General features: G+C 39.9%; 1 pseudogene; it reads left to right on the top strand.

Annotated features, from left to right (window-relative positions):
- The first annotated feature begins 3,656 nt into the window (after positions 1 to 3,656).
- Positions 3,657 to 10,939, top strand: LOC118842002 (annotated as a pseudogene).

Here is a 10,939-nt window from a genome sequence, read left to right on the forward strand (position 1 = left end):
CCCAAGACTTCATTGATTTGTGTTGAATCTTACACTTGTATCCTCTCACATATAATAGTTATTTGCATTTGTACCATCTGTCAGCACTTTATAAATTTCAGTTCATAAGACCAGGGTGTCTATTTTGATTTTTTCCTAGGCACTGTAAGGTAAATAGTGGTACATGTTTGTTATGGTACTTGATTCAAGGAGAAAGTTTTTCCCTAAATGTGTCTAACTAGGTCACAGAAGCAGCATGATTGCACTCAATTTTGATTTTTCTTTATGAATTTTTGACTATTCAATTAAAAAAGCATGACATTTACTAATCTTAAATTACCATATTTAAAAGTGATACTGTAATTAGTGTAAGCTTTAAAGACAAAATGCCTCCTAGATACAATCAAATGTTTTTCTCACAAAACTGTAATTGTTAACAATTACTACTTAATCCGGGGCAGCTAGGTGGTTCAGCAGATAGAGCACTAGGCCTGGAGTCCAGGAAGACTTTGAGTTCAAATCTAGCCTCAGACACTTACTGTGTGTCCCTAGGCAAGTCCCATAACTCTGTTTGCCTCAGTTTCCTCACCTGTAAAATGAACTGGAGAAGGAAATGGCAAACCACTCGAGTATCTTTGCCAAGAAAACCCCAAATGGAGTCACAAAGGGTCAGACACAACTGAGAACAAATGACCATGACAGCAACTACTTAATCCAACCAGAATTAGATTAGCTCTGCCTCTTTCAGGCACCGAATTTGGAGTCAAAAGACAAGTTTGAATTCTGGCTCGGCTTAGTGCTTAAAAGCAATCTTGGGCACATCACAGGACATCTCTGGGTCTTAGTCTCCTCATTTATAAAATAAATGACTAGATGATCCCTAAAGTTTCTTCCGGACCTAAATCCTATGTACCCATGAACTGATAGTCTTTGATTTCTATTAATATGCAAAGTAAGCTCCTGGTATGTAAAGTAAGTTACTGGTATGCATTCCTGCTATCTATCTAGTACCTCTCTTCAGAGGATATGGATATAAATAAACACACATACACAGAAATATGGGGATAAGGATTGTACCTGTAGTTTTTAAAAATTAGTTAATTAATTTTCATTTTCCACATTCACCCTCGTAAGATTTTGAGCTCCAAACTTTTTTCTTCCTCCCTCCTTCTCCTCCCCCCTCCCCAAGATGGCGAGCAATTTCATATAGGTTACGCATGTACAATCATATTAAACATATTTTCACACTAATCATGTTGTGAAAGAAGAATCAGAATAAAAGGAAAAAACCACAAGAAGGAAAAAAAAGAGAGGAAATAGTGTGCTTGGATCTGCATTCAGACTCCGTAGTTCTTTCTCTGGACGAGGATAACATTTTCCATCATGAGTCTTTTGGAATTGTCTTAGATCCTTGTATCGCTGCGAAGAGCCAAGTCTATCAGAGTTGGTCATCACACAATGCTGCTGTTACTGTGTACAGTGTGTACAGTGCTCACTTCATTCAGCCTCAGTTCATGTAAGTCTTTGCAGGTTTTTCTGAAGTCCCCCTGCTCATCATTTCTTATAGCACAGTAGTATTCCATTACATTCACATACCCTGGCTTGTTCACCCATTCCCCAACTAATGGGCATCCCCTCAATTTCCAATTCTTTGCTACCACAAAAAGAGCTGCTTTAAATATTTTTCTATATGTGGGTCCTTTTGTATTTTTTATGATCTCTTTAGGATACAGACCTAGTAGTGGTATTGCTGTGGACCTGTAGTTTTATTGGTATAGAGAATTCTCAGGTTAGGGGACTCCCTCTACCAATTCATTTTAGCACCTTCTCGACAACCTATAGTCACAGAGAACTTTCTAGAACACATTTCTATGACTTACCCAGGGTCACACAGCCAATGTGTCCAAAGTGTAACTTGAACCTAGGTCTTCTTGACTTTGAAGTTAGCTCTCTACCCACACCATGTGTCTATACATGTGTATATACATACATATATGTACATCTGTATGTATCCAGTGATGTTCCTCTTCCATAAACTCTTAGAGTGAGAAGACCCTTCTCTCATCCAACGCCCTCATTTTTAGATGAGGAAGCTTAGGTTCATACGGGTGATGACTTTAGCAGGATTACACAACTACCTGAGCGGCAGAACCAGCTCTGCATTCCCAGCCCAGTCAGTACTCCACCACTCCATTTTAAATGGGCAATTATTAAGTGCTCACTACATGCAAGATGCTGCTATGTGGCACAGTGGATAGATAGAGTGCTGCACCTTAGTCCGGAAAACTCATCTTCCCGAGTTCAAATCAGGCCTCAAACACTTAGGGACTGTGTGACCCTGGGCAAGTCACTTAACCCTGTTTGCCTCAGTTTCCTCATTTATAAAATGAGTTGGAGAAGGAAATGACAAACCACTCCAGTATCTTTACCAAGAAAATCCCAAATGGAGATGTAAAGAATTAGACAGGACTGAAAAATCCTGAACCACAACAACACATGCAAGGTACTCTTTTTTAAGTAGTAAGCTCTTTAAGGGAAGGGTCTTTTGCCTCTTTTTGTATCCCCAGTGCTTAGCACAGTACTTGGAACATAGTGGGTACTTCATAAATGTTTATTGATCAATTGATTGAAGTACTGGTGATACTAAGATGTGAATGACACAGCCACTGACTCAATGAATTTACATTCTCTGGATGTCTGAGATGTAACAAGTACAAATACAAAGATTAAGTTTCCCCCATTCTGGACTTGTGATTTCATTTGACGCCTTACGACAACTCCCTGAACTGATGAACATGGGCCTCTCCTCTGCCACTTAGGAAATAACCTGGGGAACTGAGAGGCTGTGGGTAACCCATAGTCACACAAGCTATTAGAGTCAGAGGGAGAACTCGAACTCAGGTCTTTCTGACTCTGAGGCTAATCCTCTCCCCACTTTGCTACACTGACTGTCATAAATATAAGTACAGTACAAATAAAACAGAAAGCATTAATAATAGGGAGTGGCGGGGTGGAGAGACAGGTACTGGGTAGAGGGGATGGGTTTGTAAAGGCTTCAGGGCTATGTGGATCAAATGAGATCATATATATAAAGCTCTGTGCAAACTTTATATAAATATACTACATAAATATGTATATATGCACTATATAAATATGCATATATATGTAAATGCTAGCTATTATTAACTTGCTTACAGTTTAGAACAGGAACAGAATCTCCCAAGTTTTTGCAAGAGGAAGCCTTTTTTTTATCATCTCCTCAAATCTTTGAGCCCATAATAACTGGTACTTATATACCCCTCTAAAGTCTGTAAAGTGCTGTACATAGTTCTCTCATTTGAGCCTCAGGACAAACTTGTGAGGTAGGTACTATAGGCATTTTTTTTACAAATGAAGAAACTGAGGCTCATCCAGCCAATAAGCGTCAGAATTGGGATGTATTTGAACACAAGTGTTTCTAACTCTGAGTCTCCTGTTCTGTCCATCATAGTATGTATGTTCCCTAGACCCTGTCCGTTATTCTATGCTGCCCCCTAGTCACTGGAAAGGGAAAAGATCAGAGAAAGATGCTGACACTCAAGTTCCTGATCTGGGGGGGAGGGAAGGGAGGCAACTTCCAGCTGCACTTTTTTTCCTGCTGAGAATCCCAGTAAACCACAGACTAGGAGGAGGGGGTAATGGCAATCGGTGTATGGATCTACCAGGTATGGCTTTCAGATTTTCTGATAGCTACTGATCTACAGGAGATCTGCTAGAGAACTAGCTACTGGTCTGCTAGAGAACTCCAAAGCCAAAAGAAATATTGTCTCAAGTATCAAATAAGTAAATATGTGTAAGTATCAGCAAGGATAGCTAATTGGCACAGTGGATATAGTGCCAGTCCAGGAGTGAGGAAGACTTGAGTTCAAGTCCTGCCTCAGATGCTTACCGGCTCTGTGACCCTGGGCAAGTGGCTGAAGCTCTGCCTCAGCTCCCTCATCTGTAGGACAGGGAGGATAATAGCACCTATCTCTGAAGGTTGTTGTGAGGGCCGAATAAGATGATAATCATAAAATGCCTGGCACACAGTAAGCACTATACAAATATTGTTGTTGTTGCTAGTATTATCATATACTTGGGGCAGCGAGGTGGTCCAGTAGATAGAACACTGGGCCTGGAGTCAGGAAGACATGAGTTCAAATCCAGCCTCAGACATTTTCTAACATGTGACTGTGGGCAAGTCACCAAACTCATCTGCCTTACTTTCCTAGTCTGTAAAATGGGATAATGATAGCACCCACCTCCTCTCAAGGACCAAATGAGACAATGATTGTAAAGCATTTGGCACAGGGCCTGGCACACAGTCAGTGCTGTAAGAATCTTAGCCATCATTATTATTAATTATACTGCGATCAGTGTCCATATGTACCTTCAATTGAAGTAGTTCAAAAGAAACGTGAGATGTACAAACTTAAAGACATCTCCATTCCAAGTGTTCATACGGACTACTTGTACCTGACCTGTGGCAGAGCCTTCCAAGCTTAGATTGGTCTGATCAGCCACAGTTGGACACACCATACCTCGAACCCAACGTAGTTATGTCATTTTGGTCCTCTTTGAGCACGAAGGACAACAACCAACCAACCATATGTACCTTTAAGAAAATAAGCTGGCATTTCATTCACCCTTCTACGGACCTTTATCTGTGGTTGCATTGCACTCCTCACATTTATTCATAGCCAGCAAGAACTGTGGCATTTGGTGAAAGGTCATCAGCTACAATTACAGGCTGTGTGGGTAACTCAAACTCCCAACATGTCAAAGTAGCCGCAACGGGGAGTGACTGAGGCAGTTGGCCATCAGCTGTAGGCCAGATGGTGCTAGAAATAGCCAAGCCTCCCCGGGCTCCCTTTGCTAGCCTAGCTTACAGTTCATCCTGGGACAGAAGTTTGCTGGAATAGGACATTGACAAGATTAGACACTGCCCTTCTCCCAATTACACTTTCAGTTCAATGAGTCAGTATAATTCCATTTTCATTGAATGTCTGATATCACTACCTCTCCCCCAAATCATAGAATATCAGATCAGGAAAAGATCCTAGAGAGATTAGGTAGGCCAACACTCTCATTTTACAGAAGGAGAAAATGACACCTAGGTCACATAGCAAACTAGTTACCTGGCCAGGAGGAGCCTACTCATTCCCAATCTAATGTTCTTTTTTTCACTGTATTACACCCTAGTTTTAAGCACATACACACATATGCACATGCACAAGTTTTATTGATACCTTTTGTTTTTATATCCATCTCAACTGGGCTCTCACTGAGGTAAGGCAAGTCATCTCCTCACTAATTAATTTTATATCCAATTCATTATGGCAGCATTGAAAATCTCTTTTTCTCTCAAGCCTCTCGTGGCACTTCTACCCCTACCTTTTCAGCTGAGGGGCTCTTCTTATACACTACTGAAAAAATCGATGGCATTTGCTGCCTTCTCTTCATCTCACATTTTCCTTGACATCACCCACCACTCTCTCCTCCTTTACCTCTGTCTCTGATGAAAACGTGGTCGTTCTCCTTGCCAAATTTGTCCTCTGTACATGGATCCTAAGTCCCATGCCTTCTGCTATTATCCACAAGAATATCCCTACTATCACCCTAACTCTCTAATTTTCAGTCTCTCTCTGTCTACTGCTCCTCTGCTGCATATAAAGTCAAGTCAAGCCAAACCAATTCAAGTTGAGAAACATCTATGAAGAGCCTACTATGGTCCAGGCATTGTAATAAGCAGTGAGAATACAAATTAAAAAGAAAAGGCAAAAACTGCCCCCCAAAACAAACAAACAAACAAAATCCCAATCCTTTCCTTCAAGATGTTCAAAGTGCGATAGGGAAGACATTACGAAAACAACAACGCACAGACAAGTTACATACAGGACAAATTGAAAATAATCATAGTCTAGCTCATTTTACACTTGAGGAAATTGAGAAAAAACAGGGTTAAGTGAGTTCAGGGTCATAGAGCTAGTAAGTGTCTGAGGCCAGATTTGAACCCATGAACATGAATGTTCCTGATTCCAAGACCAGCGTTCTATCCACTACACCACCTAGCTGCCCTGCCTCTTCCCATGTTATGCTTCCCTGAAAAAAAAAAAAAAACACCTTGAATCTTTCCTGTCTGAGTAACACACAGAAATTATCATGAATAGTGGGTCCAGATTTCCCGGCCAGCCAGGAAGTGGCTTTCCTCTAGTCTTCTTAGTACAGAGTGATCTTGAAAGCAATCCTTTTTAACCTAAGAAGCAAGCTATTTCAGAAATCGCCGCCTTCTTGTAGGATGATGCATAAAATCTGAACTTAGGAGCTGTCAACCCAGGTTGGTAACATTTCTTCCCCGAGATCACTAGGACTGATATGCTCAGAAGAGGAAAAGAAAAGGCTAAGAAAGCCTCTAGAACCGGGAGCTCTAGGGACAATAGTTTTAGACTGTGGGAAAGCACTTACCTCTCATTGCCATGTGCTTCTGCTGAAAGATGCCATAGCTGCTGAGAGCAGAAGACGATCCCTTTCCTTGCTTGATGCACTCCTCTCTAGGAGGTTGAGGGAAAAGGGAGAAAGGTACAGCAGGAGCATGGAGCAATTTCTGCTGTCTTTTATAGACCACAGAGTGAGTGAATCATTCCTGAGTTCATCCTCTTAACTCTTAGTCACCAATAATCAGGAAACCAAAAATAGGATTTCCCCATGTTCTATCAGTAAGGGGCTCACTCCTGTGCCCGTATACCCACAAGTATCCGGCTCAGCATTGAATGGTTAAGTAAATTGTCCACAATCACACATTCAGTAAGTGTCAAAAGTGGAATCTAAAAAAGACTGTCTGAGTAAAAGAACAAATCAGAAAAAATAATAGATAATTTCATCAAAGAAAATGACAATAATGAGACACCATGCCCAAAACTTTTGGGATGCAGCCAAACCAATCTTTAAGGGAAAATTTATATCACAAAACATTTTCATCAATAAAAGAGATAAAGAAGAGATGAATGAATTCTGCATGCAACTAAAAAAACTAGAAGAGAAAAATCAAATGAAAAACTCAACTAAACACAAGAATATAAATGCTGAAGATCAAAGTGGAGATAAAACAAAATTGAAAAAAGCAACCATTCAAGTACATAAAATTAAGCTTAAAAATAATTACATAAACAAACCCCTAGCTCATTCTAATTTTAAAGATTGAGGAAAACAAAATTGCCAAAATAAAAAAAAATGGAAAAAGAGAATTCCTAACAGATGAAGAGGATATAAAGGAATTTTTAGAAACTATTTATCTCAACTTTAGGTCAAGAAAACTAGACACTTAAATGAAACAAATGAATATCTAAGAATGATAATATTCCCAGATTGGCAGAAAAAGAAATCAAGGATTTAAATGACCCAACTTCAGAAAAACAAATTGAACAAAGAAACAAAAAGAGCATTTTATCAACATTTGAAGAATAAATAATGCCAACATTATATATTGCTTATTTAAGAAAAAAAGGAACGGGAGAAGAGAAAGATCTTACCAAACTTCTTCTATAAGATAAGTTACCCTAATAAGGAAGGAAACAAACATTTGTTAATCATCTGCTATGTGCCGTACTCTGTGATGAGCCTCCTGACAACCCTGGGAAGAAGGCACTACTACCATTTCCATTTTATACTTGAGGAAAAAGAGGCAAACAGAACTTAAGTGACTTGCCCAGGGTCACAAGCTGGTAAGTGTCTGAGCTCAGATTTGAACTTGGGTCTTCCTGACTGCAGGTTCGATACTATATTGATTCTGTCACCTAGTTGCCTTAAGCCAGGGAGAGATAAAGCAGAGAAAAACAACTATAGACTGATGCCTTTACTGATGCAAAAATATTGGAGAAAATATTAGCAAAGTTACAGTGACATATTTTTTAAAAAGTTATACACTTTGACCATGTTAAATTTATACTGGGAATTCAGTGTTGGTTCAATATTAGGAAAACTATAAATATAATGGGCTATATTAGCAAAAATAACAAAATCCCGTGGTTATAGTAATAGATGCACAAAAGCTTTTGAGAGAGTAACATTTATGTTAAAAAACATTAGAAGCATAGAAGTAAATGTAATATGATTAATAGTATCTATCTGACAACAAAAGCTAGCATTATCTATTTTTTTTCTATTTTTGGAGGGGGATACAGGGCAATTGGGGTTAAATGACTTGCCCAAGGTCACACAGCTAGTAAGCATGTCAAGTGTCAGAGGCCAGATTTGAATTCAGATCCTCCTGACTCCAGGGACGGTACTCTACTCACTGTGCCACCTAGCTGCCCCATAGCATTACCCATAATAGAGACATGCTTGAGGACTTTCCAATAGGATCAGGAATAGAACAAATATATTCATTATCACCTCTATTATTTTATATAGTTCTAGAAATGCTTGTTGTTGCTTAGTTGTTTTTCAGTTGTGTCCAACTCTTGTGACCCCACTTGGGGTTTTCTTGGCAAAGATACTGGAGTGGTTTGCTATTTCCTTCTCCAGCTAATTTTACAGATGAGGAAGCTGAGGCAAACAAGGTCAAGAGACTTGCCCAGGGTCACACAGCTAGGAAGTTTCTGAAGTCAGATTTGAATGCAGATCCTCCTGACTGTAGGGCTGCCATTCTCTATCTACTGCGTCACATAGCTGCCCCCAACAATTTATAAACTTACTAAAACATTGTAAAGAAAACAACCTTGAAAGACTTAAGAACTTTGATTAATAAAGCGACTAGTTTACAATTTCAGAAGACTCGTCAGGAAGCATGTTTTCCATCCCTTGGCACAGGTATGGTAGCCTAGTTTAGTTGTTTTAGTCCTGTCCAGCTCTTTGTGAGCCCATTTGAGCTTTTCTTGGCAAAAATACTGGAATAGTTTGCCATCTCCTTCTCCGGCTTATTTTCTAGATGAGGAAACTGAGGCAAACAAGGTTAATGACTTCCCCAGGGTCACACAGGTAGTAGGTGCCTGAGGCCAGATTTGAACCCATGAAGATGAGTCTTTCTGATTCCAGGCCCAGCACTCTGTCCACTGCACCACCTAGTATGGTAGCGTAGAGGAGCAAAATGAAATATACATGTCCAGACACAATCAATATATGAATTTGTTTTAGTTGGCTATACTTTTTTTTTTTTGCTTGGGAGAGTTTTTATTTTGGAGAGAAGAGTTGTCAGAGGGGAATGTGAGGGTAGTGATGGTGTAGAAAAAAAGGGAGAGAGAATAAAGAAAAGAGTATTAATTAAAAATTTAAAACTATACAAAAGAGAGAAGGAAGGGAGTTCATAAGGGGATTCCAACAAGCAGGGCAGTAATGGCATTAAATTTGATATGCATTTTTAAGCTGTAGATAATAGAATCACATTTGCCTATGCAAGTTTTTTGTTGTGCTTTGTGTATAGAAAGTTCACATATATCGCTTGTCAAGTTCGTAATAAAAAAATTAAAAACAAAGGAATAAACAAGAGCAATTGTTTGCAATGGACAAACACTAGAAGCTTTCTCAGTACAAGTATAAAAAATAAAGGTGCCCCTCTCTCTATTATTTGACCAAATCTAGAAGGTCAAATAGGAAAAGAGCACAAAATTAAAATGTACTGAGGGGCCTTGTCAGGAAAACCCCTGATCAATTTTATAAGAAGGCCTGGTCCATTTGATGATTTTGCCAGGTACAGATAAATTGCCTGAATGTGGCTCAGGGAGCACTGTATGCAGAGAGCAGGGAAGTGGAGAGATGTACTAAAAGCATGCTTTAAAGGTTAGAGCTCTCCAAAAAAAAATTTTGAATAGATTTTTATTTTATTAGAGTTTTCTCTCTTTTAGACTTGTGTATTTTGGCTGTAATTAACTCTACTTTTGGTGTGCAGTTCCCTTTTTAGAAAATTGGAGAGGTCTGGAGAAAGTGACCAGGCTGCCATCTTGCTGGTCATGTAACCCACTCCCTTCTAATAATTACTTTTATGTATTCATTGTATGCTACCAGAGCACTTCACAGAAAGCCTCGTTAAGAAGTCACCAAGTTTGCTGTTTGGGCCCTGGTGATATTTAAACGTATTTGGAGTAGAACACTAGTCAGACTGGCCTAGCCTGGCCACAGGAGCCAAGGATCTGGCCTGTATGGGTGAGAATCTTAGCCAGATTTCCAGATGTATTACTCCCCAGGCAACATGGAGGCTACGAGTTGTACTTCCCTCTTTACACATTGCAGTCTCCCTAGAAGAAATGTAAATACTAGATCTGGAAAGCATAGCTGTTATTCTGCCAAGGGCCTCTGGGGGGACTGGAGGCTCATCATGGAAGGCCATAGCATGCTGTAGCCCTTGGAAGACTTCTTCCTGAAGAATGCTCCCTGCCAATCCTTTGACCGCAAACCCATCACTTCTTGGGTATATCTTCAGTTTGAGAATACAGTGAACGAGAGGCTGCCCTACAATCTTTGGAATCTGATAAAAGGGTCAAGTGTAAAAGCTACAAAGGATAGATTTCCACCTCTGTCCTTTGAGAGTCCCATGTCTTCTTCCAGCAAAGCTGCTCTAGAAAGCTTCTTAGTCATGGAGTGTCGTGTGAAGTCTCCAAGGGTATTGCCAGAAGGCCCCTGATACCTATATTCATTACTCAGAGCTAGGGGGAATTGCTTTTTAGTGACCTTCAAAATCCAGGTTACAAGTTTATCCCAGCCTACATCCAAACCCCAGAATCATCCCTTCTGAGGAGTGGTGGGAACAGTGGTCATAAGCCCACAGACCATAGACAGCATTATGAGGAAGAACTGCCCTCTCCTCACGGATACTCCTGAGAGTCCAGACCATGGACCCGTACTGGTTACACAAACATCAGAAGGGAAATAAAGGCTTCATGTAATTTGGAGATGATGGTAACAACTTCTTACTTACCTTGGGGAAAGAGGGAAATTGAGCATGAGATAG

This window comes from Trichosurus vulpecula, chromosome 1 (assembly GCF_011100635.1).
Source record: "Trichosurus vulpecula isolate mTriVul1 chromosome 1, mTriVul1.pri, whole genome shotgun sequence".
Lineage (NCBI taxonomy): Eukaryota > Metazoa > Chordata > Mammalia > Diprotodontia > Phalangeridae > Trichosurus > Trichosurus vulpecula.